The sequence below is a fragment of the Narcine bancroftii genome, chromosome 1, assembly GCF_036971445.1.
Source record: "Narcine bancroftii isolate sNarBan1 chromosome 1, sNarBan1.hap1, whole genome shotgun sequence".
Lineage (NCBI taxonomy): Eukaryota > Metazoa > Chordata > Chondrichthyes > Torpediniformes > Narcinidae > Narcine > Narcine bancroftii.
The window spans coordinates 42,598,570-42,612,914 of NC_091469.1; the positions used below are offsets into that span (position 1 = coordinate 42,598,570).

Sequence of the window (14,345 nt, forward strand, 5' to 3'; positions counted from 1 at the left end):
TAATAAATGAGAAACTGGCTTTGATGGGAATGCTCGGACAGTTGACTTGAAAATCTCTTCTATTTTGCGAGGAACTATGAAAAAATGTGTGTGCAACATTCAGATAATGGACAGTGACATTAGAATCTAATGCAGGAGAGCCCTGTTTTGCTAATTTTTTTACAGTTTTAATTGAATTGACACAGCAAAATAGAAGGCCTTTCCGACTGATGAAACCCAGATCATACAATTAGACCCAATTAAGCTGGATGGTGGGAAGAAAGCAGAGCACCTGGAGAAAACACAAGGAGGTCACTAAAAGTATATGCAAACTCTTTAAAGACAGCACAGGAAGTGAAGTATACTGACTGTTTGCAGCACAGTCTGGTTTGGAAATTCAAATGCGCAGAAGGCAGAAGACTGGAGAAAATAGCAGAGACATCCAAAACCATCAAGGGAATCACTCTCCCATCCATCAAAGACATATATGTGAGGTACTAACTTAAGAAGGAAGCCTATATGGTAAAGGCCCCCCATCACCTTAGCCATGATCTCTTTTCACTGCCACCTTCAGCCAGGAGGTGCAAATGCCTAGTCCAGCACATCTAGGTTATTTTTGAAAGGATCTTGATTCTTCCCACATCAACTAAACCTAACACTATCACAACATCAAAGATCACTCTGTACTATTAATAGAGCACATTTTTGCATGACTATTATATTTTTCTCTTCCAATTTTATTTATTCTTTCTCTTTCTGGTATCTTAATGATACTTAATTTATTCCAGTGTATGTAACTGGAAGTCTGCAGCGAGACTTTCATTGCAACTGCGCATTGTGCTTGTATGTATATGACCATAAATTATCATTCTGTGGTGCACTGAGGTAGCAGCAAACAAGCACAAACTCAGAAAAGACTGTACAACAGGCTTTATTCCAGTAAAATTCTGAACACCAGTTCATGCCTTGGTGGCTCCCCGTGTGACTGGTTCAGGAGGGGCCGGCTCAGATTTATATTCAGGTTGGCTGATTGACAGCAGGCTAGGTGGAGTCAGCCCCTTAGGTGGTCTTCCTGAAGGTATAGAGATCGCCCCCAAGTATGCTTTTGTTGTTGGTACTGCTTTGGGAGATGATGGCTGGAGAAAAAGGAAAAGCAGAGAAGATGGCAATGAAATAATTCCTTTCTGCCTGGTTTCTCGATAAAGAATTTAACTGAATGCAATGACAATGACTTCAAAACCAATTCACTAATCATCAAATGATGTCTGTCACTGGTCATCACATTATCAGCTGGAGTTAAAGTCTACAGAGTCCAAAGTAGAACCCACTAATGCCTAATTTCAATGTGCTTTTATCTCTGAAGAATCGATTGTAAAATCGATAGTTATTATAATGCAAAAATGTTTGGTTATCCACATTGATAATGTGAAATAGGAAAGCCGGAACAAACTTTAAATGGTGAATAATTGATAAATGGTGACAATCAAAGGCTTTGGAAATGCTTGCGTGTAAAATAAAGAAAGTTAACATGCAGGTACATTGACCAATTAACAAGAAAAATGTAATGATGACCTTGAATTCAAGATCATTCCAATGGTGGAATAAACTACAAGATTAAGCAGGAGTAAACTACATGATCCCTCAAACCAATCAGCTCAAGGATGATCAGATTTTAATCTCAACTCCACCATTCCTGTCTATCTTTCACTTCCATGCTTATCAAGTTATCTATCCTGTTAAACAGGAAAGTCTGCAGACATTGTGATGGTAGTGCAATAAACAGAAGTCCTAATTTTGGAGACATTAGGCAGAAACTTGCAGAAATTGATTGGGAGAGAATGTTTGTAGGTAAGGGATAGAATGAAAGTGGGAGGCTTTTAAAAGTGAGTTAGCAAGAGTTCAGGTGGATAGGAAGTTTAGGGAAATCTGGGTGACGAGGGACATTGAGGTAAAAGGAGGAAGCATAATCAGATTTAAGCAGTCTGAATCAAACAAAATCCTCGGTGATTTTGAGGGATGTTGATATATGCTTGAGAGAGGAAATGATGACGGCAGGAAGAAGACAAAAGATGGATCTGGAAGGCAAGGTAAAAGAAAATTGCAAGATATATCGAAAGAGTTAAAGGCTAACTAGGAATTAGCAGCATTTGATTTGGCTACTTTTGATTAGATGTACTCAACATGGCTTTATGTATGAGAAATCGTGTCTCAGTAATCTAACAGAGGTTTTGAAGAGCTGGCTGAGCATTGAGGAGGTAAGGGTGGTGGATGTTGTCTATATACATGTTAGCAAAGCCTTTGACAAGATCCCACATGGCAAGTTTTTTTTCTGGAAGGTTAAATTGTAGACAGTCCAAGGTGAACTGGTCCATTGGATTCAAAATTGGCTGAGTGGAAGGAGGCAGAGGGGAGCAATGGAGTGATTTGTTTTTAAATGTAGGCATGTGACTAATGGTGTGCCACAATATTCACTGTTTGTTATCTATTTTAATGACTTAGATGACACTGTAGTTGAAATGACCAGTAAATTTGTGGATGATGCCAAATTTGGTGGTGTAGTAAAATAAATATTTTTAAATGTTTTTTTATGTAGTCGGTAGGAGAGAAGTACAGAATAAACTAAAATGTGACTGGGAGCAAAGTCCTAAAGGGGGTCATGGACAAAAAGAAGGGTTGAGAATGGCTGGGTAGTGGACAAGGAGGAAAGATTTTTAAGTCAACAACAGGATCAAGATCAATTGGGAAGGTGGACCATGTAGTGGCAAATGGAATTCACTCTGACACATGGGAAAGGTTACACTTTGGTAAGTCATACCAGGTAGGGCTTACACCATGAACAGCAGGGCCCTGAAGCACATTGTGGGACAGAGAGAGCTCAAGGTACAGGTGCAGATTTCCATGAAAGTCATTACTCTAGTAGACAGGGTGGTGAAAAGGGCATTTGGCTCTCTTGTCTTTAATGGGTGGGATACTGCGTACAAAAGTTGGGAGACATCTGTTGAAGGAGTTGATGAGACCACACTTGGAGCATTGTGTGCAATTCTGTTCATCCAGCAATAGGAAGGATATCAATAAATTGGAAAGCATGGAGAGGTGATTCACCAGGATGTTATTGGGGATGGAGGGCTTGAGTTATTGGGAGAGGGGATTTTATACCCCAGAGTGTAGGAAGCTGAGGCATAACCTTATAATGTTTCCAAAATCATGAGTAGGATAGATAACAATTCTAGAACTAGAGGGAACATGTTTAAGGTGAAGGGAAAAGATTTAAGATGGAGCTGATGGGCAAATTTTCACTCAGATGGTGGTGCATTTCTGGAATGAGTTGCCAGATTAAGAATGAGAATTGGGTACAATTATAACATTCAAAAGATATTTGGACAGCCACTGTATATAGAAAGGAAGGGCTTATAAGTATATAGGTCAGTGGTTCCACTCACATACCACTTTAAGTATTCCCTATGCCATAAGTGTTCTGTGATTAGTAAGGGATTGCTTAAGGTGGTATGTGAGTAGGAAGGGAAGGTTGAGAATCACTGCTCTAGACCCAATTGTTACTGAAATATTTTGCTTGAGAAAAATTGTCATTGGCCCATTTCCTTTGGAGTTATGAAACTGTGCACATAATGAATCAATTTGGAATGATTAAAACAGTGGTTTTCAAATTTTTTCTTTCCACCCACATACCACCTTAAGCAATCCCTTATTAATCACAGAACACTTATGGCATAGGGAGTAATTAAAGTGGTATGTGAGTGGAAAGTAAAAGGTTGGGAACCATTAATATAGGTAAATAGGACTAGCCCAGAGTATCAAATTAGTCAGCATGAATGAGTTGTGCCAAAGACCTATCTCATGCTGTATGACTACGACTCTGTATAAAACTTCTCAAAACATAAACTTACTATTTTAAGTTCATTTTCCCTGTCAATAAACAATAACATATCTAACATATGAGTTTTCCGTGAACCATTTATTTGGACACCCAGACAACTCTCACCTTTTAGATAAAAGATTTCAGTTATCTTTCCTGCAATATGGACAATATCATATTTCCCCAAATTATACTCCATTTGCCAAAACAGTGCCCATTCACTTAACCTGGCAATATCTCTTTGAAGTTTCCCTATAGCCTTTCCACAAGTTGTTTATCCCAGAATATTTGTATGATCAACAAATATAGAAACCATCCATGTGATCCCTTCATCCAAGTTGTCTGCATAAATTGTAATGAGTAGAAGCCCAGAATTGATCCCACCACTCATCTTGTTCACCAGAAAAAACTAATTTATTTCCAATTGGTGTTTCCTGTTAGCCAGCCAATCAGCTATGCATACCAATAAGTTACATCCAACACTATGAGCTTCTATTTTCTGCAATCATCACTCTTTATCAAATGCCTTCTAGAAATCTAAGAATGGGACACCCAATGGTTTATCTTTATCCAAACCATTGTTAGTTCTTCAATGACCTCCAATATAATGTTGACTTTGCTTCATTACCTTGAACTTGTCAAAGTGCCCTTTTAATAATGTCTTTAATAATAGCTCTGAACATTATCCCTATTTCACCATCTGTCTAAAAATCATATCCATCAGGTCTCCTTTAGATCTTTCCCCTTTCACCTGTGGTCTCTATTCTTAGATGCCACTACCCTAGGAAAACAACTTCATCATTCAACTTGTATACTCCCCTTATGATTTTATATGCCTCTACAAGACCAGCCTCCATGCTCCAAGGAAACAGCTCCAACCTATCTAGTCTTTCCTTACAATTCAAGCCCTCGAGCTCCAGCAACTTGTGATTTTTTTCTGTACCCTTTCTAACTTAATAACAATGTAGTGTGGGTTGTGGAGGGTTATGTGGCCCCTCTGCTTGGAACCTGTTGGGAGTGTGGACTGTGGAGCATAATGTGGTCTGTCTGGCTTGAGCCTAGTCAGAGGTCATCTCACCTGCCAATCAAGGGTTAGATCTACTCACCTTGAGGCCATTGCATGATTGACCATGACAATTGATATTATTGGTCCTTCAGGTACCAATCAATAGTTAGATCTGCCCATAGGTGAGGCTGACACACGATTGGACCTTGCAGGTCATGTGGAAGGGGCTTGCATTGAAAAAGCTGAGCATGTGCAGTCTCTGTTTCTCTCTCTTTGTTCTTGATGATGCATGGAGACCATCACTGAAAGTGCCAGAAGGCTGAATGCAATGCCTGGATCCAGGTTAATTTTATATACTTGTTAGTTCTAATTAATTTACTGTTTATTAGTGTGCTGTGTCTGTTGGGGATTAAGAGGTACTGGGTGTTTAAACCTTACATTCCCAATTTGGAATGTGATTTATTCGCACTCAATGTGTAGTTATTTGTGTATTATTTCTGTGTATATGTTCCTTAGTTATGATTATTTTTGAACTCCAGGCTTTGAGCCATGGGTATCTCCAGAGAGCCGACTGCAATGGGTCCGTCTGGATCCCAAGCAGCAGCAACACTGGAGATCAAGTTCATGAGGTCAGATGCTTATTTAGTTACGTGGTATACCATGCCTGCGGATGGTGGGTGCTGAAGAAATTAAACCCACATTTCTTGGTATATTGTGCCTGTGTGCTGTATATGTTAGTCTGTCCATGTGTGCTTTTTTTTGTGCATTCCCCTGTGTATAAATAAAAATCACCGTTTGTTCATGTTGAGCTTTGATTCTCTTTGAACCCATTGAACCTCTTCTGAACACAACAACATCCTTATAGCTAAGTGACCAGAACTGTACAGAATACTTCAGTCTTGGTAAGGTGTAGTAACATGATATCCCAAGTCTTGTACTCTTTCCCCTGACTGATGAAATTAAGCATGTCAAATGCTTTCTTCTCCAGCTTGTTTTAGGGATCTATGTGCTCGTACCTCAACGTCTCTTGACACTCTTGAATGGAGCATTTTCTGGAGTTTACTCTCAAACAACCTACCCAGAACTAAATAAATAGCAGCCAACATCAAATATAAAGGATTTATAAAGTGAGAATTTCTTTTTTCCAGACTGACCTTTGGAAAGATTACAATAACTTTTATTATTTCCAGCTCTGATATACCAAATTTCCTCCAGTAATCTGAGAAGTCTTCTTGCCACAACATCCATTCCCTGGAACAGGATGAATCAAAACCTATGCTTGATTATTATTGCTATGAAGGAATCTCCCTCTCAAAAAAAACTCCAAATTACAGATGTACAGACAATGCTTACTTTCAAAAGTGAAATGAAATTTTTAATTTTAAGCACTAAGCACAATGGATATTGCTCACCAAGACAGAGGCCACAAATGACATTTTACAGTTGATTCAAGATCTTGTAATAACCTATGCTACTTCTGAAGCATGAGTGTTCGTATCACAGTCTGCGTTTGGAAATTCAAGTGCCTAGGAATGCAGAAGGGAGCAAACATCTCCCATGCAGAGCAGACATGTATGTGGGGCGACATCAAAAAGGACCTCATCTCCCTGGTACAACTTCTTACTGTTACCTTGGAGCAGAGATACAGAAGCCTTAACATTAACACCTCTAGATTCAAGAACATTTTCTTTTCAAGAACTATCAGACTCTTGAACCTTCCCTTCATTAATGGATGGTCTGCACTATGCCTAGTCATTTTTTTTGTACTAGAATTACTATCTATCTTATATATTTATTGTCTTATTAATTCAATCAAGTTTATTAATTTAGTTTTTTTTTAAACAAGTACCAGTTTGGCTATAGCAATTAGAATTTGCATTTTGATACATTTTTCCTGATTAACATAGCACCTGGTATCCAATATTTTTGGTGTAGTTCAAATAACATATGATTGCGTCCACCATGAATATGTTGAAGGATTAGTTCAGAAATAGGAAAATTTTTAGCTAGTATAATAGGATGTTTAATCTCTTCTGGCATTGCTGAGTTACCAAATCGTCTACCAACTCTTAATACCCCATCATTCAGAATGGGATAAAGATTACGAATATGGCTTGTCCTTTTAATATTCATTCCCCTTTTCAAACGAAATCTCATCAGAAAATTCTTTGGAAAAAGTGGATTATTTCAATTTCAGCATTCTCTTCAACTGTGAGACCTCTGTTTTCCTGAGTCTCAAGATTATTCGTCTCCTTTGGTGACAAATCTCTTTGATAGTCTTTTATGTTTAAGCATCCATGCTACTGCCCTTTTCAAACGAGTCCAGGATGAAAAGTTATGGATTACATGAGTCAATAAATCCATCTCTTCAGACATAATTTGAGCAGTATTTACTGTTACCGTCTTGATTTCAGAGTCCTGTGATGAAATTTCTTCTAATTTGTCAGGATTCTGAGGCTACTCTTCCTGAGGTCGAAAAAGAAACTGATCCAGACACCCAAACTTCCCTTTTCAAAAAAACATTTGATTTTCAAACCTTGGGAAGCCATGTCTGCTGGGTTGTCAACTGTATGAACATACCTCCATTGTCATGCATGTGAAACTTTACCAATTGCATTAATTCCGTTGGCTACAAAACCTTGTAGTCTTATTGTTGATGTATTTGAGGTCCGATGTGCTATCGGTCCAAAATATGGAATTTGTTAATTTCATTTGGAGCTCCTTTCTCCGCATTGTATCCATTCTACTCACCATTAGTAGCAACAGTCAATTCCATTCGAGGAATAGTGACTGGTTTTAATGGCACTACTCATACTTTCCCCATTACAAATGCACAATGTGCTTGTCCATGGATATTATGTAGTAACAGGTAACTAACAGTTCTGTAGCCATCCTCACACGCATCAATGAAATGATGCAGTTGAACTGATGCAACCATTCCAACATTAGTCAGTTTGAAACGTCTGTTAACTTTGTAGTCTTCCAGATTGTAAAGATCTTGAATCCAACACATTCATTCAGTCTGGTACCTTATCATCCTAACCAATCCTTTTCCTGCACAGATTTTGCAGGATCTTCTTGGAAATCAGGACGGCTGGTGCCAGTATTCCTAAGGGATAATATACCGAATTGACTATAGAAAGAAATTCCCTTCTTGAGAGAGGTCAGTCATTCAAGGTGATTTTGAACTTGAAGACGTCAGACTGAACACACCTAACACTCTTTCCGTAGGAAGGTTGTCATGGTCCAAATCCAAATTCTTCACTTCTGCTTTCTCAGTTTCACCTAACAACTCTTATTTATCCATTTGGTAAGTAGAAAGCCTCCCTTGAAATAAATCACTAAAGAGCTATTACATCTTCTTCTGAAGCTACTGAAGTGAGACAATCATCCACATCGAAATTGTTCATGATGGTATTCACAGCTTGATGGCTAAAACTGTTCCATATTATCCTCAGAGCAAAGTTTGCTCAACTTGAAGATGAAGTTGCTCCAAACAAGTGCACTGTCATTCTGTATTCCACCATGTCCTGGCTATAATCTCCATCAGGCCACCATAGGAACCATAACACTGTCTTAATTTGGTACTTTTACCTGGTGGAACATGGCGTTAATATCTGCAGCAATGGCAAAAGGTTCTTTACAAAATCTAGCCAAGACCCCCATCAATGTATTAGTCAGGTCTGGTCCCTGTAAGAGCTGAGAATTTAGTGAACTTCCACGAAATGTTGCTCCACAGTCAAATACCACTTGAAGTTTCTTCTTTTGAGGAGGCAAAACTCCATGATATGGTAAATACCATTTTATGCCATCGTTATGTTTCAATACATTATCTTTTTCTTTCTCTGCATAACCTTTAAACATCATGTCAGACATGAAGTTGAATATAGTCTGAATGAAAAGAATCTTTCTCAAATCTTTTCTTTAGATTTAATATACATTGCACTGCAACACTTCTATTGTCAGGGATGCATATTTTCCTTTTCTTTAAAGGTAATTCAATGCAATAATGGCCATTGACTAGCTTCGTAGATTTTGAGACTAAATCTAAGAATTCTTAATCTTCCTTTGAAGGTTCTTGCTTGTCTCTAAGACATTCAGGAAAGTCAGCCTTGGATTGCTGTTCCCACAGCTCATCAAGTTTAATAACTGATATTCTGTTGGCACTTGTGGCTGATTGGTCCTGATCATTATTGCTTATTCCTTTTAAAGATTGAATAACTGTCCAACCAAGCGCAAGGCCCGTTTCCATCACTCCATATTACCATTAATGGTTCAAAAGCCTTTGATAAATTTGAGCCAATCAACAACTTTATTTCAGTAAGAAAAACATTTCTCCGATGCCTCCACTGATCAATATCATTTGATGTGGGATGTTTCCTTTGTGCACAGTTATAGTCTCTTGAGTGTATATGTTTGGAAGATCCCAATAATCATTGCTATTCATACCAGCAATCTCTAGGCCAGAAACAATGTTGGTTTCCACAACCTTCTCTTGACACATAGTTCTTAGTAGAATCTTTGACTTTCTTCCCTGTAAATTGAGCGATTTCATTAGCTTTTCTGAGCAAAACAATGCAGTGATACCGGTGTCTAAAAGTGCAAAAATATGCATGATTACATTCCCTTCCTTGGCTTTGACTCACACTGGTACTATCAAAAGCTTGCAGTTACCTTTGTCAGCCCAAGTAAGACCACTTCTTTGTACTGAGGCTATAGCATTGTTTTCCTCTGTTTCTTTTGCTTCTGTTTGTTCCTTTTTCATATCCTTCTTTTCCCTTTTTTTTGAAGTATGTGTAGCATTTTGGGATGTTTTAGACCGCATATGTCACAATTGAGTAGTTTCTTGCAGTTTTTGCTGACGTGTCCTTTACACAGACAACCAAATAGTTTTAGGAAAACTATTTTCTCATTATGCGGCTTCTTTTCAAACTCTATACACATTTCCAAAGCTTGTACGCTTTCACAGAACAAACATTTCTTCATGGATTGCAAGCTTTTCTTCTCTTTATCCTTTTCTTTTTCTGTCTTCTCTATAGCTATTATGGTAGTGGTGAAGATACTTTCCTTTATCCTTGATTGAGGTTGTGTCTTGTACCCTTTCACATTTTTGCTTACCCTTGGAGCATTCTTGATATTTCCATGTACTAGTTGAGTTGCAATCTCTACATGTCATTCAGGGAATTGTAACAAACCCTCAAAAGTAGGAGTTTGATTTTTTTCTTATTTCAAGATCACAAACCCTTGTTCTCCACAAATCCTTCAGCCGGAAAATCAATTTCCACAAGATATTTAACATTTTGGAAGGAATGCTAAGTTCACACAAAATGACCATATTTACCATGGGATTACAACAGCCTCTTAAAAAGAGAGTGTATGCTTGCAAAACCTTTGTGTCCTCTGGTTTTATTGATGGCTATGAAAGAGCCTTCTCAACATAAGCCTTCGCAATTCTATGCTTGTTGCCAAAATGCTTTTGGAGTAATACCTTTGCTTTTGTGAATCCTTCCTCTGGATTTGTATGTATGTAGCTTCCAACAGTTCATTTACCAGCCCTGATGTAAACTGTTATAAATAATAAAGATGATCTCTGGCATTTCTATTCTTACTTTCAATATTGTGTTCAAAGGATGTCATGAAGTGGGTCTCCATCAAAGATTGGAATCTCCTTCTTAGGCATAAAAGATAGACAATGTTGCTGCATTACAATGCAGTAATCTCATTTTGGATTTGCAGGACTGATAATAAATTGCCTTGTTCTCCTCCTTTTGACACAGGCAATGTATCAGGAAGTGCCATATACCTTGTAACATGAGATTGGGTCATATCTCTGTCCTCGGTGGATCCAATCTGTATCTGTGGACTACTAAACCCATATGCTATAAGGTCTTGTCTACGCACATGCATGTCCTGTACTTGCAGTGCCAAAGGTACTGTTTCTACATTAAATAGCCTCTTTTCCTGTTGTTCTCTCTCCAAACATGGCTCCTTACTATCGTACACTTTGGATGACTTACTTCGAACATTAGATACCCTTGAGGTTCCTTGTATTTTCAATTTGGCCTTAACAACGGCAATATTTGCATCCATCTCCAGCTGCTCCCTTTTCCCCTCAGTTCTTCCATGGCATGTTTTTTCCTGTAGCATTGCTTGCCTTTTGTAGCATGAGTAAAAGCTCTCACCACTGGAGGGAGAACAAACGCTTTTGTTAGCTTATAACTAAGGGTAGAGTCTCACAGTAGTCTTCAGAAGGGTTCTGGGTTTAGGCAGGAAACCAGGGATATAGCAATGAGCAGATGGGAGCAGATCCGAGAGGTGGGGCCAACCATCAACACAACACGCCACCAGTGAATCCCAGTTCACTGCACCTTGTCTCGAGAGCGGCCACGCCAGCCTCAGCCTTCTTGCACACCAATGCAGTACTTGAAACCTTTGAGCTTGCTCCTGAACTTCATTTACTTCTCATACTTCCAATATTTGATGCACTGTGCTTTGGTAGAATATCATCCTGTAGTTCAGATGCTGTTTCCATTTTGTGTTGTTCATCCTTTTGAACAGCATCCAAATGGCTGATTCCTAGATTCTGTTGATGTCTTTTGCAGTAATTCTGTAGAGAGTTTGCTTTGAGTGGGCACAAGCTTCTTGGTTTTATCTTCTTTGTCTTGTAACAAGAGTAGCTTTGGCTCCACCTGTCGCTAAACCTCTTTGCTCCAATAGATCTGAGTTTCACAACCTTGAGCTCATCAAGATGCTCCTCAAAGTAAACATCAACATCTCCGGCTTCAGCCTTTTGGCTTGCATCCACCTGGCTGCTGCCATCCACGTGCACCTGTGGCTCCACAATCAGCGCAACAGAGCAGTCTTCAAGGACAAACTGCTAAACAAAATTCAGACTGTCAAAACCATTCATATAATGGTCCTTCAGGGTGCACATCAGATATGATGAAATTTCCAAATCCAATTTCCAAATCTCATTGACTGACTGCAGACTATCTACTGCATAATTTTTTTTGTAGTCTTCAAAATTGTAGCGACTACTTTCCTATTTTCTTCTTGCCGCTTAGAGAGCAAAGTGCGAGTCCAGTCTGTGACACGTTTCAATCATTCTAAGATTCTGTTGTGTTTTCTGAAGACTTTATTTTGTACACACACATTTCTAACAATTGAAGACCTTGGTAAATAATCTTCAAACTATAGCAATATAATGTAGATAAACATTTGAAGACAGTCTAAAAAAATATTAGGAACTGGCACTCTCCCCTCTTTAAATGATAAATAACCAAACTAAAACAAATTCTTTAACCACACCCCTCCTGCACATGGGCACTGATAGCAAGTACAAAGACATATTTTAACTCTTACCATACCAGATGTGCATTCTAGCTCCTACAAGGTATCCTACATTTTGGAAAATATGGACCCCATATTTGCAACATGTGGGTATTAATATTTAAATGCATCTCAGACATTCCTTTTATCTTATAGCTCTCTCTCTCTCTCTCTCTCACACATTTTTCTAGAATTATTATAGTTGCTTATTTTGCGATCTAAATAAAGTATTCAAAATATATTTGACAGTAAATTCATTTTCATTATTAATAGACGACAGAGAATCAAACAAATATTGCATGGGCTGAGGTTGCAAGTGTTGAAATTTATATATATAAATTCTAACACGAAACTTGACATGAAAACAGCCCCTAGCATGGGAGATGTATATTCCAGATGAAGCATTACAACCAAAATCCAGGAATTTGCAAAGATATTTTATATTTATTTTTTAATTTAAAATATTGGCATACAGCACAGTAAAAGACCCTTCTGACCCATGAGCCTGTGATATCCAAATATTCCAATTAACCTACAACCCCCATAATCCTTTGGAGGGTGGGAAGAAACTGGAGTGTCTGGAGGAAACCTATGCAAATGGGGAGAATGTCCAAACTCCTTACAAGCAACACTGGATATGACCCTGGGTCCCTGACATTGTAATAACATTGCTCTGTTACCCAAATGTGCAGTCAGAACACCATTACCTCCTACGTTCTCTATTCACTATTTTGATAAGATCTTGCTAAGCAGGACAAACAATTATCTAATTGGTCTTGAAAAGCTAGATCATAGATTTAAGAAAGTCAGAAGTAATAGTCCTGTGGCATCCGTCAGTGAACAAGTTATTGATATGTCCTATCACATGGGTATGGTGAGTGATACTTTCCAATATTCTGCTGATTGTATTTCTTTGGATTAGATTTGGCTTTCTTTTTGTGGATACAGTATATCTAGACAATTCTCCACATTGCTGGTTGGTCCTCATGTTGTGACTAACTCTGAAACCTGAAAAGCCCGGAGCACAGATCTTTGAAGCTTTAGATATCAAAATCCAGGAATTGACTGATTCCAAAAAACCCTTGTTTTATCCCAGGATCTCAGCTATTCTTGATATGAAATTGTGTGTTAAATTAAAATTTTTAAAAATGAAGTCCAATTGGCTGGGAACTTTTTCCCCCAAAGGTGGTATTTCGAGAAGGTCGACATTAACGCTGAAGCATTTCACAAAAACTTCAACTCTGTCATTGATGTTCACTTGCTAGCTCCTTAGCTGCCGAGGATGAAAATATTCTTGAATTATGCACCTGACCACCATCATTCATAATTACCATGACAAGCTTTGTCCTATTGAGATACGCTGTGATGGAGCAATCAAACACAAAACTCAAGAAAACTGTACCACAGGCTTTAATCAGCTTAAAGCAGAATACCAGGTCTGTGTAGCCTCTGGTTCCACGTGTCTGATTGGTTTAGGAAGGGGTCGACTTGTCTTTATATGGGCTGGTGATTGACAGCGGGCAGGTGGGGCCAGCCCCCCAGGTTGCCTCCCTGCAGATACAGTGGTTGTCCCCAGCAGTAGTCTGGTAGGAGTGCAGCTATAGTAGTAGTTGTATCACCACATTCACCCCCTTCTTAAAAGTGTCCTGGTGGGGGGGGTGTTCTAGGGTATTTACAAGTTCAAGCGGTCCGGTGGTCACCTTTGTCGCTAGGACTGTTGTAGGGCAAGTTCCTGGTCGATGGTCAGTGGGGGCGAGGCCGCTTCAAGGTCAGATGGGTCTGGGGTGGTCAGGGTGGCCAGTGGCGTAAGCAGGGTGGTGTCTGATGGAGTGGGGGTGCAGGTGTGGGGTGGGTCCTCAGGCGAAGGGGCCTATGGAGAGGCACAAGGTAGACATTGTCCCCCGGGGGGGGGTTCCTGGATGGGCTAGGGATTGCCGGGGTAGGGGGACTCGGACCTTGCTGGTGCCAGGTCCCTGATTGAGATGGTGTTCTCCTTTCCATTGGGGTACTTGATGTAGGCGGTGTTTGGGTTTGTGTGGAGGAGGTGCACCTGCTTGACCAGGGGGTTGGATTTGTAGATCCTCACATGCTTACAGAGGAGCACCGGTCCTAGAGACGTCAGTCATGCTGGCAGGGAGATACCAATTGCTAATTTCC

General features: G+C 39.3%; 1 long non-coding RNA gene across 2 annotated transcripts in view; it reads right to left on the reverse strand.

Annotated features, from left to right (window-relative positions):
• Positions 1-900: 900 nt before the first annotated feature.
• LOC138735970 (uncharacterized) overlaps positions 901-14,345 on the reverse strand; it is a 30,264-nt gene continuing 16,819 nt past the window's right edge. For both annotated transcript variants that reach the window (XR_011340048.1, XR_011340053.1), the window contains 2 exons: positions 6,014-6,110; positions 901-1,115 (listed from right to left, as the gene is read on the reverse strand). This is a non-coding gene — a long non-coding RNA (uncharacterized lncRNA). The remainder of the gene's footprint in view (positions 1,116-6,013; positions 6,111-14,345) is intronic.